Source organism: Rhineura floridana, chromosome 1, assembly GCF_030035675.1.
Source record: "Rhineura floridana isolate rRhiFlo1 chromosome 1, rRhiFlo1.hap2, whole genome shotgun sequence".
NCBI classification, from domain to species: domain Eukaryota; kingdom Metazoa; phylum Chordata; class Lepidosauria; order Squamata; family Rhineuridae; genus Rhineura; species Rhineura floridana.
Genome location: NC_084480.1, coordinates 279760340 through 279779093, shown reverse-complemented (window position 1 = coordinate 279779093; position 18754 = coordinate 279760340). Strand labels below are relative to the sequence as shown.

At 40.3% G+C, this 18754-nt stretch overlaps 1 protein-coding gene across 1 annotated transcript in view; it reads left to right on the top strand.

The window, feature by feature from the left end:
• The window catches only part of MMP16 (matrix metallopeptidase 16), a 278412-nt gene that overhangs the window by 224374 nt on the left and 35284 nt on the right, over nucleotides 1-18754 (top strand). The window lies entirely within an intron of this gene.

The window sequence follows — 18754 nt, the reverse complement described above, 5'->3', positions numbered from 1 at the left end:
GTCCAGAGAACGGTTCGATTTACAGTATCAAAGGCCTTAGTCAGATCAATAAATGCCATATATAAAGGTCGATTCTGCTCCCGGCATATTTCTTGAAACTGTCGTGCAGTGAAGATGATGTCCACTGTCCCCATGGAAGGGCAGAAACCATTTTGGGATGCGGGGAGGATATCTTCTGAGATAGGTAGGAGGCGATTTGCGTGAATCCTTGCAAGGATTTTACCTGCAATAGCAAGAAGAAAGATGCCTTGATAGTTCCCACAATCTGTTCTATCACCCTTCTTAAAAAGCGTGATAATTACAGCATCCCTAAAGTCTTCTGGGATCTTCTCCCTCATCCAGATTTTTCCAATGAGTTTATGAAGCTGTTGTGTAAGTTCAGGGCCACCTTCTTTAAAGACTTCAGCAGGAATCCCATCAGGTCCACTAGCTTTGTTATTCTTCATTTGATTAATGGCATTACTGACTTCATCCAAATTAGGGGATACTCCAAGCTCATGTCTAGTTTTTTGTTGTGGAATTTGTGAGAAGACCTCACCAGTCACAATGGGGTTACGATTAAGGAGGTCGTGGTAATGCTCTTTCCAATGCAGTGCAGTAGACCCTTTATCCTTAAGAAGTTTGGTACCATCCATTGAATGTAAGGGATTCGTATCATCATTTGTTGGTCCATGGATGGCCTTAAAAAAGCCCCTTATATCATGATCATCTGCAAAATGCTGGATTTCTTGAGGTTTTTTTATCCACCAGGCATTCTTAAGTTCTCTAGTTCTTTGGACCTCAGCCTTTGCAGTGGCATAGTTTTTTTTCTTAGCAGCACAGTTAATGTCTTTCTGCCATATCTGGAAGGCTTTCCTTTTCTTGTCGATGATATGTTCAATCTCAGTATCATTCTCATCAAACCAATCCTGATGTTTCTTAGTTTGCTATCCAATAGTTTGTTCAAATGCTGCAATAATGGAAGTCTTCAGTTTAATCCAGTGTTCCTCAATGTTTTCAGGGAGTTCTGTATATAGAAGTTTCTTGAGAGTTGTTTGAAAGCAAGCTCGCTTAATAGGATCTTGAAGGGCGTGGATGTTCATTTTACACCTTGGTTTTCTTCCTTGGAGCCTATGTTGAGGAACAATATTAATGGCCATAGTGGATCGAATTAATCAGTGATCTGTCCAGCAGTCATCAGCACTCGTCATGGCCCTGGTGAGGAGTACATCACGATGATCTCTGGCACAGAACATTACGTAATCCAGGAGATGGAGAAAGGAGGGGGGAAATACCCAGGATGCCATAGGAAGAAAATGCAGATAAAAAAGTTCCAATGATTTTATTTGCTTTTATGGATGCCCACCACCCTTGTAATCCAGGAGATGCCAGTGTTTCAACTGAGGGTGCTTCCATGATGTTTTAAATTTATTTTTCTAGCGAAAGAGTGTGTTTAATAAGAAGATTATGCTCTGCACATTTAGTCAGAAGTAGAATTCCATTCAGGTTGCTATTGCCGACACCTTCTTTCCCAGTGGTTTCTGGCCATAAATTGAAATCACGCCCAACTCTCGCATTGAAATTGCCCAGGAGGATACTTTTATCCTCCTTAGGTATCTCTGATAAGATGGTGTCCAGCTGGGTATAAAAATTTTCCTTGATGTCTTCATCAGCATCTAATGTTGGTGCATAAGCACTTAGAATAGTTGCCTGCTGGTTTTTGGTGAGGTTTAACCAGAGAGTTGATAGCCATTCATTAATGCCAATAGGAACTTTTAACAAGAGCTTCAAAAGATTTTTAATAGCAAAGCCTTCATCTAATGTTGGCGCATAAGCACTTACTATAGTTGTCTGCTGGTTTTGGGTGAGTTTTAACAGGAGAGTTGAGAACTGTTCATTAATGCCAATAGGAACTTTTGACAAGAGCGTCACAAGATTATTTTTAATAGCAAAGCCTACTCCATGTATTCATCATTCTTGTTGGCAGTCCTTTCCAGTCCTTTTTCTTCCTCCAGTTGTCCTTCTCCTGCTCTCTGAGTTTCTTGGAGTGCTGCTATTCAATGTTATTTATTTATTTATTTATTTTAGTATTTGATTTGTATCGTGCCCTTCCTCCCAGCAGGAACCCAGGGTGGCAAACAAAAGCACTAAAAATATTAAAACATCATAAAAACAAATTTTAAAACACATTAAAACAAAACATCTTCAAAAAGGTTTCTTAAAAAAAAGCTTTCAAAACATCTAAGATTAAAAACATTTTTAAAAAGAAGGTTTAAGAAGATATAAAAAGCAATTCCAACATAGATGCAGACTAGGATAGGTCTCAACAGATACCATCATATTAGGAGGTCTGTTCAACACAACATAGGAAGTGGACCTTTAGTGTTGTGGCATCAACATTTTGGAATTCCCTCCCCTTAAATATTAGCCAGGTGCCATCTCTGTTATCTTTGGGACCTATTGAAGACCTTCCTCTTTCAATAAGCCTTAGCCCAGTCTGTGCTGAAATTGCTTTTTAATTTTTTTAAAATTAAAGATGTGTTCAAGATGTTTTGTTTCAATATGTTTGAAACATTTTAATATTTTTAATATTTAATATTTTTCAAAGTCTTTTGTTTTTAAGATGTTTTAAGTGCTTTTAATGTTCTTGTTTGCCACCTTGGGCTCTCTCTGTTAGGAAGGGCAGGTTATATATTTAATAAATATGGGGATGGGAAGAGCTATTCATTTATACCGGAAGACTCAAGAGGAGGCATGTATAGGCTGTGAAGGCCTCATGGTTGGCTTTCTGCTCTTAGCAAAGTGATGTTCCGGGTGCCTTGTCTTTCCCTGAGTCACTTTTCATGTTTCCAGTTGAGCACCACTTGTCAGGCCCAAGTGTAGGTAAATTCTTTGGACAAGGGGCAGTCTGAAGGCCAAAGACCTGGTGACTCCCAGGGAGAACCTTGTTGACCTCCTTCAGTGACAGTTTGCTCAGAAGGACGACAGAAGATTTGGGAGCATTTTTGGTATTGAATTAGCCTGTTGGTCTCACTTGACATTTCAGGCCAGCAGGATCATGAACTGTTGGGTGAATTGTCCCAGCTAGAACTGCCTTTTCTGACCAGCAGCCCAGAAGCCAGTCTCTACATCAGAGCTTCAGCTTTGAGCCACATGGTAGCTGACTTCTGTAATATTCAACCAAGAATTTTGGAAGCTGCTTTCTGGATGAATACTAGGCATGTGTTCAGCTTTTATCAGGGTAATATGCCATACACAAGAATGAACACTTAATGTATTCCTTTTGAAAACCTGGTGTCTAGTCTGTTTTTGCCTGTTTCTGATTTCTGGAAGCATTGCTGTCCAATAGGCAGCTGTTTCTGAAAGAACTTTAAATTATACTTCAGGATTTTTTCTACATATTTTATTTCTTCAGTTAATAGAGCATATTGATTGGGTTGAAGACACACACACATTCCAAAGTATGTTAAAATGGGGGTCTTTAACTACTTTATGTGAAGATTTTTCAATTAAGAACATAAGAAGAGTGCTGCTGGATCATACCAAAGGCCTATCTGATCCAGCTTTCTGTTCTGGGAGTTTATTAGAAGGATTTGTGTTTGCTTGTTTGTTTGTTTAATGACTTTATATTAAGGGTTATGGTTTTTTTTGCATTGACCAACATTTCACACACTCATTTCATACACAACTACCAATTTTCACTCATGTATTCTTTTTTCAGAGTTATCAGAGATCACTTATCCAAGGTGACATAAATACAGCATTTGAAACACATTTACTGCATTCCCAGGAGTTTGTTGTTGGGACAGAAAATGCGTGTCAAAATCAGTTCTACCACACAGAGAAATTCTGCTTGTCTTCTCTCTGTGTTTCCCATAACATTATTTCCCATCACAGTCTTCCTGCTTGCTCTGTGTTATATGTCTGTGATTGTATATGACTTCTATTTACTTGTTTTAATTTCATTTCAATTATTATATATATTCCCCCCTTACCATTTATTGCTCAAATTAGACCTATGAAATACTCAAGCTGAGACCCAGCCAAAGGGCTTTTTAAGGTCTTGTAATGTGCAGCCAAAAAGTAGTGCTTTGCCAAGCCCCTGTTACCATTCAGCCTGAAGGAGCGGGACTTCAAAAGACCTGTGTCTTGCCTGGTGTGGGTGTGGGTGAGTGGGTGGAGCCAATGTTGCTGGCTTTTCTCTGTTGACCTCCCTCCAAAAATGAGTTTCAAATTTCTCAAGCATAAGAAGCTTTTAAGATATGTGGTTCAAAGATTGTTTTTATAATATAGGAAATGGGAATCTTAGCGAATCTTGACTTGCCCTGTGTATCAGGAAGATGGATAATTTCTCAAGTTGGATTCATTTCAAGTATATTTCTAATATTATGTCACTGAGGAAAACCAATGAATTAAAGTTCATCTGGCAACTGGTTTTTGACTAACACGTTGGTGATTAGTTATCTAGTGATAAAATCTGTCTGAGTACCCACATTAAGACAAATATTTACTACTACTACTACTACACATGGTAACTCAGAATATATTTTACTTTGTACCCTAACTCTATAGTACAATTGGTATATTCATAATATACCTATTTTGAAATGTATCTTCCTTCCATGAAATCCTGGTTTGATTTCTTTTCAAAGTTTTGAAGGCTGATTGTAGAGCTACGGCATCTGTATGCCGTAGGGTTACTGGGTCTCCAGTTTTCACCTGGAGACTCCAGATTTTTGGAGTCCTCTCCAGGTCTCCGGGTGAGTCACTTCAATCTCTGGACTTTCAGCTTTCATTTTTTTAAAAATTAAGGTGGCCTGGTTCATGAGATATACACCAAAATGTCACCCCCCAACTTCTGTTAAATGAGCTCGCAGCTGACTGCTCCAACCCCGCCCTTTCAGGTTTGTAGCCAATAAGTTAAGTCCGGGTTGTGATTGACAAGGGATTTGTTGACCTCCAGGCAAGGCCAGAAAACTGTTTTTCCCTGCTTGTCTGAAAATCTCAGTAAGTTTATGGCTTTCATCAGTAGCAAACTTTTTTCTCTCTTGTGTGCAGGAGATCTTAATGCCATTGCAATGTGTTATGCTTTTCTCATTGTGAGGGTTCAAGCAAATTTAAAATTTCCTGGGCTGTGGAAGAGGGCAGTGTTTTGAATTCCTTCCCAATATGAAGCTTTAATCCTATACTGGCTTTTCTGGGAGTAAAGCTGCAAAGCTAATCCCACATACAGTAGGGCCCCGCTTTACAGCGTTCCACTAATACAGCGGTTGTGAATTGTAGAAAGGCCCCGCTTTACAGCGCTTGTTCCGCTTTTACAGCGTTTTATTGCCGCCGGGCACCATTTTGGTCAATGTAAGTCAATGGGATCCGCTTTACAGCGGTTTTCGCTTTACAGCAGGGGTCCGGAACGTAACCCGCTGTATGAGCGGGGCCCTACTGTACCGGGAGTAAACCCCATTGAATTCAACAGGACTTACTTTTGAGTAGACATGGTTAGGATTGTGCTGTAAATTAGTGGGACTTTTGAGTGAACACAGCAAAGGATTTTTGTGTTTGTGTTGTAAATCTTTCTAATCCTCTCCAATCCTATTCTTTTAAAGCAATTAGGCAGAACTTACTTACATGTCACTGCTTTTATTATGTAGGAAACTAATACTGATTTTATTTTATTTTTTTTAATTCTGCCTTGACCAACTGGTTTTGACAATAAACTATTATATAGGGTGTATGTATGTTACATCTCCAGTGTATGTGTATATGGAATCTTTCCAACATCCCTGTGAAGTAGGGTTATTGAGTGGAAACCAAGGCATCTCACAAGAAATAAATCCCTTTAAAATCCAATAACCATAAAAACAAGTATAAAACAGTTGCACCACAGTTTAAAGTGGCATGATTCTGAATGTTTGGATTGGGTGAGGTTGCAGTTCTGTGCATGCTTCCCTGTTTGAGTAAGCCCCATTGAATACATCGGGACTTGCTTTTGAGTAAACATGCATAGGATTGCACTATAAATATCTTTACAGGTTGTGTAAATAATAAACATCTTTAATAGTCATGCATATAAACATTTCTTCATACTGTGTCTTGATTTGTATCTGATTTCACACTATTGTTGCCAATTATTATTTCCTCTACATTTTAAGTGTGCCCTTATTCCTTGGGGTGGTCATGGTTCCCCTCTGTTGTTTTCATCCTGAGGGGCAGATTAGGCTGAGAGATGGTGAGTAGCCCATGGTCATACAGTAAACTTTATAGCTCGTTTCCATTTAAAAAAATTAATTAAAACGGGTGTGGCCAGGCATCAAAGAAGAAAGCCGTGTAAAGCCTCAGCTCTGACCTAGGCCCTTCAAAAAAAAACCTCATTAGAGGCATTTTATGTTTATAAACTCAAAATTCTGATTCAGCGAGAACAGGATATGTCTGTGAGTCTTCAGAAGTTAAAAACTGCAGACCTCACCACTTTTTTTAGACCTATAGATTGTAGAGAGAGTACAGTCCCTCTGGATGGCAAAATGGCATCTTCTCCACCCACAACGACAGAGACTCTGATAAAAGACACACACTGACCAAATGGGGGATCTAAAGCTGCAGTCAGAAGCTCTAAAAGCAACGCTCACAGAAATATGGAAAGAACTGATGGTTCTGCTCGAGAATAAGGTCTCTGAAATAAGGAAGAAAATAGAGGCAGTAGCAGACATGGTCTCTGTGGCTTTAGACCTAGGAACAACAAATGCTAAAATAATAGAAAGGGTTCATAAGGAACATATGCTAATGAAAGATCACCTGGAACAATTAGAAAAGAGATTGAGAAGAGCAAATCTTCGTCTGAGAGGATTTAGAGAAAGTGCGGAAGTGGAGGATCTGGCAGGATTCATAGTTGCTTGGCTACAATCTCTGCTCCCCAATCTAAAGTTAGAAAGAACTGACTTGGAACTTATCTACTGCACACTGGGAACCAGGCCTTGAGATGGAGCACCCCCCAGGTTATCAATTTTGCCCGCTTTACCAAAAAAGAGGAGATATGGAAAAGCTTACGCATGCTACAAGAGGTATTATATGAAGGGAAATTGGTAATGGTCCTGCAAGATCTCTCAGCAGAAATCTTACACGAAAGAAAAGAGTTTAGACCCTATACAAAATGCCTCTAGGATGCAGGGATCAGATACAGATGGGGCTTCCCTTTCAAGCTAGTGGTAATGCGGGGATCAACAACACTTATGGCAGCTACTAAAAATGAAGCCTTGGAACTATTGGTGGCACTATATTTGACTCCCCCATCAGTGACTTCTTCTCATGACAGAGGGAGACTACAGGAGGAAGATGAAGGCGATGCATCAGAAGAAAGCTGGGAAACTGGGGGAAGGAAGAAGCGCTCACAGAAGCACCAAGCAAGGCAAGAAAAACAAGGAGAGACCCCTCTTTCATCACAAGCACGGATACTGTGCTCTACATCTGCCAAAAATAAGTGAATGCTGGAAATAATTTGAATCTCTGCCCTGATAAGGGACAGCAAGCTGGATCAGTAAAATCTTATCCTCACTAAGGATAGGATAAGATTACGTTGAAAATGTTAAGTTTCTATAAATATGGGAACATAAGGGCCACAGCAGTTTGGAACAGACCAGTTTTTAAAAAACAACATGCTGTCTATGTACCCGTGTCACCATTATAACCTTGGTTTTATCCTTGTTGAATTTATTAGTTACCAAAGTTGCTGGCAGTTTACTGAGTAATTCCTGGCTAGATAGACCAGGAAGTGCATGCATTATTTTAATGGATTCATCAACCCAGCTAAGGGTAGGTGTAGGGGGCGGAGTTAAAGGAAAGGGAAGGATTGATAAGGTTTATATTCAGACAGAAGCTGTTTTAGCTAGGCTTCAAGCACATGACAAAATCATAGACTCCATTATAATGGGCAGAAGGGTCCTAAATGATGAGATGGGAATCCATCCGGGTAGGGCTACAAATGGCACTATCTGGCTAAATGTTATATCAGTTTAAAGCCATAACGTTAAATGCTAAGGGGATAGGAGTCAAGCGTGCCAGAATTAATAATTATCTAAGAGACATGCATCCTATGGTTACCTTCTTACAAGAAACCCATAAGGCACCACAGAACGTCTCCCCCCCTCTGAAAGGGAAATGGTTCGGATGCCAATTTGTGGCTCCTGGGTCAGCCAAATCAAGAGGAGTGGCAAGAGTGTTTGCCTTTCAGTTGAATTGCTCTGTAGCAAAAGTGCTTAAAGACATCGGTGAAAGGTATATTTTTGTAGAGGGACAGCTTGAAGGGAATAAATTAGTGACGTTTGGCTCTAAATGCACCAAATACAAAACAATTACATGTTACAGACAAGGTCCTAGAAAAGGGCTTTTACTCAAGGGAAGCTATTATTAGGGGGGATTTAAATTGGAACGTAAGAGAAGTCTCTACCAAGGATTTAATTAGCCCATTACCTAGTGGCCAAAGAAGAAAAGAAAAATCATTCAGGGAACAACTCTGGATGATAACTTTTTTCAAAAATTGTAATTTTGGGGTCTCTGGGGGTAAAAGAATCCAGGGGACAAAAGTTTCACTTTCTCCTCCTAGAGATACTTAACACGATCCCGGATAGACTTCCCTTCAGCCACATCAAATTTGTTTAACCAAGTTAAACAGACCAATATTGAGCTCATAAAAATAACAGACCATGCATCAGTAGAGGCAATCTTTGATCACATCAAAGACCCTACTTTATTTAGTTGGTCCTTTAGCTCAACACTGGTAACTAACAGGTTAATTAGAGATCGCCTTCAAGATGCCCTTACACATTATTTTAAAGAAAATAAGAATGAGAGCATAACACAGTCTCTTATGGGAGGCTATGAAGGCAGTGATACATGGAGACTGTATAAAGGAAGGAAGTCTGCGAAGGAAGAAAATAAAGGAGAAATCCAGAAAATTAGAGGGAGAAATTGAGGTACTGCTACTTACCTATAAGCAAACAGGCTCAAATAGGGTATATAAAGAATTAGAATCCAAAAGGCGAACATTGGAGCTGCTTGAAATAAATAAAACTATGGTCAGCCTCTTATATCTAAAACAGAAGTTCTACGAATTTGGTGGGAAGAACTCAAGAGTTCTGGCAAACAAACTGAGAAAGAAAAGAAACAAGGCCAGGGTGACAAGTTTACAGAAGGATGGAGAAGGGGTGGTATTTTATACATCCTCAATATGTCAGCAATTTACAGACTTTTATAGTCAAGTATATCAAACCGCTGGCCCCTCAGGTGAGGATATATGTCAATTCTTGAGTTCCTGTCCAATCCCCTCTTTGCAGACAGGTGATGCACAATACCTCAGTATGCCAATAACAACGGAGGAGATCGGAGAGGCGATAAAGAATCTTAAGGCTAATAAACCTCCAGGGCCAGATGGTTTTACAGCAACTTTCTACAAACAATTCAAAGAAACCCTCATCCCAGTCCTAGCTAGCCTATACAATGATGTTATGAATGGTGCGCAATTACTGGAAACATGGCGCCAGTCAAGAATAGTGGTGTTGCCCAAATCATTTAGGGACCTCACCAAATTGGAGTCATACAAGCCCATCTCCCTTCTAAATCTAGATTATAAAATTTTCACATACGTCTTAGTTAATAGACTCAAAATAATTATTCATAAACTTATACATATAGATCAAACTGGTTTTGTCCGCCGTCCCCAAATCTTGGATCCAATTAGGAAACTCATCAATATAATTAATTTCTCTAAAACAAAAGAGATACCCTGGCTGTCCCCTCTCTGGACATATGCAAAGCCTTTGATTGTTTGGAATGGCCTTACCTTCTCCAAGTCTTACAGAATATGAAATTCGCCCCTAAATTTATAGCAGTTTTAAACCAAATATATAAAAAATCCTAAGCAACAGTCAGGGTTAATAATCTAGATTCAAAATTAAACAAATTGTGACAGGTAACAAAACAAGGTTGTCCTCTCTCTCCTTTGTTGTTTGTACTAGCTTTAGAACCCCTAGCCTGCAGGATCAGGGCCCACCCAGAGATTACAGGAGTACAAATAAACAGGGCCAAATATTGGTTACGACTACATGCAGATGATATGGTCATAAACACATAGCCTATGGTATCCACAGATCACCTCCTCCGGAAATTGGCCGCTTTTGAAAGGGTGGTGGGTGTTAAAGTTAATGTTAGCAAATCACAACTACTGTGCTTTAACATCTCACCTCCCATTCAGACACAGCTATCTAGGGCATTGACCGTCCCAATTAGTCAGAATGGATTCTGTTACCTGGAAGTAAAAAAAAACCCCAAAAAATCTTAATAAACTGTATAAGGCCAACTATGGGAGAATTTGGAGCGCTATAAGCAAAGAGGTGAATAGATGGAAAAAACAAAATCTCAGCATAATGGATAGGTTGATTGCCATAAAGACAATGGCAGTCCCAAAACGTTTATTTCTGTTCCAAACACTACAGGTGTGGATTCCAAAACTGCAACTATCACCCTGGTGAAGACAATTAAATAACTTTGTTTGGTACCAAAACTCTAAGGAACCGTCAATCCCTGTTCTATTCTTCACAACAGCAAGGGGGGTGGGGAATACCCAAACTGGAGTTTTACTATGCTGCCAATCAATTGGCTCACCTCATTCACTTTATGCAAAGAGATCCCCTAAAAGGCTGGGTATCCATATAATCATTAGAAGTGGAGAGAGCTCCTATTAATGTATATCCCTACTGGAAGCATAAATTACGTTCCCTGGGGTGGATTAAAAACCCCTTTACCTTAACTATGTTTAAAACTTGGAATATATGGGCAGGCACTCTGGCTCCAGCACTTTCACCAGCAATCCCCGTTGCCTATCATCCCCTCCTGCTCAGAAAAGACACCCTGGAGGAGGTGGAGATTTGGAAATGTAAAGGCCTATACCGACTGTGATTTTTACAAATCTAATGATTGATAACACAAGAGGACATGAGGGGAAGATTGGTTCTGCATTGCCCTAAGTGGATGCTGCGGATGCAACTCCGCTCAATACTAATGCAGCTGCTTCTAGGCAATTACTTGGGTTTGAAAGGGCAATTATATGCTACAATGGGGCAACAAAAGGGATGATGTCCACAATATATGGGTGGCTGCAGGATTTAGGAACTAATCCCACAGCCTCCTTAAAGATGTTATGGGAAAATGTCCTAGAAATAGAAACAGAACCGGAGGACTGGGACTCAATGTGGTCAAACCCTCCATATAAATCCATCTCAGTGGGGATTAGGGAACAATTCTTAAAACTTCTTCACAAATGGTACCTTACTCCAAGGAGACTTTCACTCATAAATCCCCAGATTTCCACACTCTGTTGGAGAGGATGTGGAGCGATTGGGACATATGAACAGATGTGGTGGTTCTTCCCTCGAGTGTGAGAATTCTGGACAAAGGTCTTTCAGGAGGCCAGCACAATCGCAAGCCAGTGGGTTCACCCATCAGCACAAATGGCCCTCCTTGGACTGTTCATAGATTGGGACTTGGATTTGAATCATAAAGAGCTCTTGAACCATCTTTTCTCTGCAGCTAGGTCAGTGATTGCCTGGAACTGGAAAGAGGGTACAATAGCCACCCTAAATTCTTGGTACCAGAGGATCTGGCAGGTGGCCTTACTAGAGAAACTTACACAGCAGATAAAAAAAGCAAGAAAGAAGAAAAAAGACACTTTCCTTGCAGTTTGCAGAAAAGAGAAAGGAGAATATTTGAAATATTATTCTTAGAATGTGGATAGTCTGCCTTAAATAGTTATAGTTACCTGGATTTGTCGTATCACCATCCTTTCTTGAAGTCGAAGATGAAATTCTGACAAGCCGTTTATAAAAACTGACTGTTTTGATGAAGAGTTCAAATGTAAATGAATTACTGTGAATGTCAATCCATGGGGGGGTGAGGGGAGGGAGGGGGTTAAGTAAAGTGGTTTCCTTTATGTATAGTATGAAAAAGTTTAATAAAAAGTTAGTTAAAAAAATAAATTATGATTTACATTCAGGCAACGTTTATTAAGTAGATCCACACAATACATTTAAAGCACATGACTTCCCCCAAAGAATCCTGTAAAGTGTAGTTTCTCCCTCACAGTTAGTTCCCATAACCCATAACAAACTACAGTTCCCATGATTCTGTGGTGGGATTCATGTACTTCAAATGTGCGTTGAATGTTCTTTAAATGAATGGTGTGGATGTGCCCTAGGTATGATGTGCATTCATTAGTGCAGCCTTTCCCAACCAGTGTGCCTCCAGATGTTGTTGGACCACAACTCCCATCAGCCTCAGCCTGCATTGCCAATGGCTGAGGCTGATGGGACTTGTGGTCCAACAACATCTGGAGGCACCTGGTTGGGAAAGGCTGCATTAGTGAATTGAAAAGAACCATTTTAATAGATACTTTTTTAAAACAGGGGAAGGGCTGTAGCTCACTGGTAGAGCATATGCTTTGCATACAAAGGTCCAAAATTCAATCTCTGGAAGAGACTATTGCCTGGAATACTGGACAGCCAATGCAAAACAGTTTAAGACAGGTATTGAAAAACATTCAAAATAATAAAACCAACAATGAGTTAAAAACAGATAAAAAAACACAATATCTTCTACATGCCTGGGTAGACTTGCCGAACCAAAAATGTTTGTAGCAGGTGGCGAAAAGAGTACAATGAAGGTATCTGCCTGATGTCAATAGGCAGGGAGTTCCAAAGCATAGATGCTGCCACATTAAAGGATTGATTTCTTACAAGAGCAGAACAAATACTGTGTGGCATCTGTAATATGGCAAGCACACCTTGAACTTAGCTTGGTTGCAACCAGTGCAGATTTCAGAGCAGAGATATTATGTGCTGATAGGGTCTCACTCATGTCAGCAATTGTGCCACAGCATTCTGCACTAACTGCAGCCCCTGGGTCAGGTTGTGCTTCATGGGGATTTCTGTGACCTTGGCTGACTGGCTACCAGGATTTTTTTAGTTTTAGATTTTGGTTAGGAATCCTGACCGGTTGTGGGATGCAGAGTTTTCTGCCTTACTCATAGGAATCTTGTTGTGGTAGGTATGGTATTGCATTTAGGAAATCTTCACTGTATCTTTCTTCCTATTTGCATTTCATTTACCTTTAACCTCATTCCCTCACATCCATAGAAGCATCAACAGTGGTTCCATGAGCTCAGCTCAACCCCCTTAAACCCACTGATGATGCACCTTGTTGGTTACATAATGGTTTGTTTCTTGCCCAATAGTGGACATTCCAGGCAGGTGGTTGCCAACCCTGCTTGAATATTGATATCTTTGCAAAGGATCCCTAGTCAAGCCTTACCAACATCAGAATCCAAACCATATGTACTCAGAAGTAAGTCCTTAGGCCCTTAGTAAGTGTGTTTAGAATTGCAGCCTTCAGGGGCATCCATCTTTACTCCTGAGTGCTCCCATCTAACATCTTCACAACACGAGGCTCCCTTCTTCCTACAATGGCCTTCTGGTGACTGGCCTGGCCTGAGGGCACTTCAGCCCTTCTTGCCAGAAGCAAATAAGCTAGATTAAATGTTCCCTATCCAGGCTCCCTAAGCAGATGAGGAGTGATCCCGTCACTTCCGTTGGACCTGGCAATACCCTCATTTAGCTAAGATTTCTATCTTAATTTCCAATCAGAGAATTTTTTTTGTTTGAGTGGTATGCTCCAAGCAAATGTTTTTGTTTTAATTGTATGCTCTAAGCCAGTGGTTCCCAACCTGGGGGCCGGGACCCCCAGGGGGGCTGCGAAGTAATCCAGAGGGGGCCGTGAACAGTAAAGAAATGAATTATTTATTAATTTTTTACAAAAAGTCTTCACTCCCTCTACACTGTCTGTTTTCCACTGCCACTGCAGATAACGCCTCCCCCTTGCTCCAAACAAGAGTGGAGGCCCTTTCTGAAGCTCCAGAGCGTCTTTCAGGCGCACTAAGGGCAGGCATCTGCCTATAAAATACATGGCAGATGCCAAACAAGGCTGAGGGTGGAGCTACCAGGAAGAAGAGGGAATTACTATCACTGATTCCTGTCTCCTTGCACTGCCGCTACTGGCAACACCCTTACTTAGCATGAGAGGGCTTTTTGTGAAGCAAAAAGAAGCAAGCCTGCAAAGAAAGGCTGCTTTCCCCCTTCCTTCCTGGCAGCCAGCCTGTCTCCCTGGGGGGAGGGGGGTCACAATTTTTTTCAGCTTATAAAGGGGGTCCCATGCTCATAAAGGTTGGGAACCACTGCTCTAAGCGACTGTGGTGCTTAATGTATCATGCTTAATGATGTCATTAGGGTCCACCCCTGTGGCATCACTATGGCCTGCCCCTGAAATCTCAGGGTTTGGGATGCTTCTGGCTGGGCAACCCTAGTATGCTGACTCAAATATCTATCTAAAATATCATTTTACTCAGCCCAAAATAAGTGTAAAACACCATTTTACATTGAAGTTTGAGTGAAAAAATAAAATCAAGAGCTCAGTTGAAAGTACAGTCATCTATTTAATGCTTTCCAATATACTTTATCTTCTGTATTATGGGTCAGAACATACAGAAATGTTGCTGAGAGGTGATGTAGCATGAATAGCTAATTAAAAGGCAGCAATATTTTTTCATTGCATTCCATGGTGATTTTCCTGTTGGATGGTAGTAAGAAAATGCCAGATATGTCTGTAAATATTTTTTAATTGGCAGAAATGCAGACTGTGAAATTCTCCCTAGTGTGACAAGGAATTTAAGCAGTGCTAAAAGCTAACTGTCAGACATCTGCAGTGTTAAAACCTGTGCCAAAACAAATGCAGCAATAGCAAAATTGTTGTAAAATTCATACTAGTGTGCCCATAACTTTCAACACTATACTCATCCCACTGTTTGACAGTTTCATTTTGAAAGCTAAAATTTATCGGCAGGGCATGGGTAAGAGGCAAGTAACATTGCCCACATAGGAAACCAGGGAAACATAAAAAATGAGGCAAGTGTAGGAAAATGTCCTGCTAAAAGCAAAATGCATATGTAATACAGATACGATGAGCTTTGAGGATCAAGTGAAGACTTGTAGATAAATGCAAAACAACAGCAACGAACTTTAGCAACTCAGCTTCTCACAAGTTATTTCTGTGCCATAGAACAGCTTAATAGGAGGTCTAGCCAGAAAAATATATTCTTATACATTATTTGTAGCATTATAAAAGAGTTATTAAACTGAGAGATTAGCATCTGCCCCTACTACAAAGAAGTGGCTCTTCAAGGCCCTTGAAATCACACACATGGATAAATTTGCAGACGGTTCACTCAAAGAAAATATCTAGTAAAGGCTCTGTGATTATTTCCAGAAATGGCAGGCTTTTATGACTTTTTGGAACAGATTTACACTTTTGTGACATTGAATTAGTCTTTTTTTTTCCGTAAAAAGCCTATGAAAATTGAATAATTGCTTTGGTTGCCCTCCCTGTAATGTGTTGCATGGAATTATTGTTTGGGGGTTATGGGTGGGGTTGGTTTTTTTAGTCTTTAAATTGTATTGTGTTTTTATATGCTTTAACCCATTCTGGAAATTTATGGTAAAGGGTGAATAAGAAATACAATAAATAGTAATAACAACAATTAACAACAACAACAATAAAAAATTACTAGCTGAATCTAAGAGATAGCAACTTACCTAATGATACCATGGTTAGTTTGAGATTTGAAATAGGGGACTTTCCAGCCCGTAGCTTATACTTTTAATCACTGTGCTACATCAGGTAAACATAAATTTTGTTAATTTTTAGCACTGTTAATATATGCACAGAATGTTTTAGTCTCTCCCACAGACTGACTCTTTCCAGCAGGGCATTAATATTTCCATTGTACATATTCTAACTGAGGCTGCTGTAATGACTTGCCCATAAGAGCTGCAAGGGTGGGGTGGGGTGGGGTGATAGTCCACCCAATTGGGCTGACTTACAAAGTAAAAGGAATACAAATGTTATAACCTGCCTTGTTCGGCACCTGTTTAACAGAATTGTTGTTCAATACCCTCCACAAAGGATGAATAATCTTGAAACTGGCCATGCACTTCCATTACTTAACTTGAATTATTTTTTTGTCTGCTCCTTATCTTAAATTCCTTTTTAGTATTCAGTTCTCAGTTTGAAGGCTTTCATTCTGTTTCCTTGCTAAAATTCTTCTGAAACTCCTTTACCTCCTTCCCCATCTGAAATCCAGCTGCTTTCTTATATAACTTCTTGAATTGAACAGGCAGAAAATAACCTTTTTTCCTAGAAGAAAACTTGCAGTCAAATAAATCTTGAGTTTGTTATATACAGTGCATACTACGAATAATTATGACAGCTATGGCAGAATAAGCCCCTCATCTACTGCATGCATAATATATCTCCATCAGTCTGAAACCAATGGAAGCCTTTCATATAAATAATTACTGTTGCTATTGCCCAAGAGACTCAAAGTAATATAGATCCAGCTACCTTCTAGAGTTTAAACTTGTTTAGTCCTAAATATCAGAGGAAAAGATATCAGCTATATTGGATGTGATAAGTAAATATAATTATTTCTGTTTCCCTATGCAACATCAGATACTTTTCTAGTGTGAGGTCACATTCACATCATGTTTATTCCACTTTAAACAGTCATGGCTATCAGTCAGGGCTATCAATGGCTACTAGCCATGATGGCTGTGCTCTGCCACCCTAGTCAGAGGCAGTATGTTTCTGAAAACCAGTTGCTGGAAGCCTCAGGAGGGGAGAGTGTTCTTGCATTCAGGTCCTGCTTGTGGGCTTTCCCCAGGCACCTGGTTGGCCACTGTGAGAACAGGATACTGGACTAGATGGGCCACTGGCCTGATCCAGCAGGCTCTTCTTATGTTCTTATGTTCTTATGGCTTCCCCCAAAGAATCCTGGGAAGTGTAGTTTGTGAAGGATTCTGAGATTTGTTAGGAAACCCTTATTTCCCTCATACAGCTACAGTTTTCTAGAGTTCTCTGGGAAAAGGGACTGATTGTTAAATCATTTGGGGAATTGTAGCTCAGTGAAGAGAAGTCTCCTAACAACTCTTAGCACCCTTCACAAATTGCACTTCCCAGGATTCTTTGGGGGAAGCCATGGTTAAATAAATAAATGACTGATTAAAGTGAAATAAATGTATGCTGTGAATGTGGCCTTAGTTCAGGAAATTATGCTTTGCTTACATAAATGTCTGCACGTTTTCAAACAAGTCTGTAAAACTTGTGGGCCATGAAGCAAAAGCCTGGTGTCCTGAAATTGGGGGCCAAAAGGGGCACAGACATGGAACCGCCCTCCCAACACCAGTATTGCTACAGCTTTCCTGGGTGGCACTGGGGTGGGGCAGGATAGCAGGAAGGCTGGGCTGCACAGATACACTGAGAGAGCCATTCTGGCCTTCCCACCGGTGTGTCCACACAGTCCCAACCTCACCACTGCTCTGCCGCACCCCAGCATCATCCAAGTAAGCTGTAGCGACACCGGTGCCGGGAGGGCAGCTTCCTAGCTCTGCCCCGCCCCACCAATTGCTAGTGGTGCCTATTGGGGAAGCAACAAAATGATGGCAATGTTCTCTTGCATAACAATGAAGTCTGGGATGTAGGAGCAAGAGCATGCTTATGCTTGAAGGTGGACCGGCACGCAGTAAGAAAGACATTGATAAAAGATTTTGTTTGCAAACCAAGCATGAAAAAGATTGTGAAACTGTATCACAATTCCTAATTAAAAATGTGATAAAATGAGATGCTGTAAATCACAAAGATACTAAAGAAACCAAACCTTATTTCATGATTTTTCTCCTGCATCCTCCTATTACTCTTTAAGACTTCCCTTGTTTAATACCACTAGGGATAGCTATAAATCAAACTGTGAAACGACTTTCTGGGTTTTCCATCGTAGTGACTCTAGCACAAACTTGATCCCGTCTTTGGGGTGAAGTAAAGTTTCCTTTAAAAAATTTTATTTTTAAAAAAGTGCCTATGGGCCGATACGTGTTCATGAGGCAAGCTGCCTGTGTACTTTGTTAAGCACAAGAAAAGAATATGGGCTCCCATTTTGTCATTTGCTAAAATGATTGGTGTAGAGAAATGTATCCAAGAGCCTGCACTTTACCATTAGTGTCTATGCCTAAGGGTGTCTTGGGGCTCGTCTGTACTTCAAACTGACTGACTGCTTCTAAGATTTTTCACTTCTGTGGCTCAAGCAGCCTTCTAAACGTGGACATTTCCAGGTCTTACGAGAGACAAAAACTTTCATTCCATGCAATCACACAACATGCTGCACAATTCCAAATACAACAGGCCTGCACAACTCATGACCTGCTAAATGCAGTCCAGTATCATAGGCTGACCTCAACTCTCATACCATTTTTGCAGTCTCAGGCAAGCATGCTATCGAATCCCATGGTGAGCCGCCATTAATGATTGATGAGCTGCATTCAGCTTGGTGAGTCACAATCACAAGTTGCGGTGACCTGCTGTGTTTGGAATTCTGGATTCTGCAGAATACTTAGAATGCCATGGAAAGAGAGCCAGTGCTTGAATTAACTGTACCTATTAGATGTATATCTGTTTATATAGTATATCAATGCCTGCCTATTCACAGATTGTTGTGCTTTCTAATGTACTTAACTAAGTCGAAAGCAACTTCATATTACTTGGGTAGAGTTCAGAGGAAAGCTAAGCATACTTAAAACCTGGTCATACTCTTTAGACTGTGCCTGTTTGATGCATGATAGTGCAAGAAGCTAAT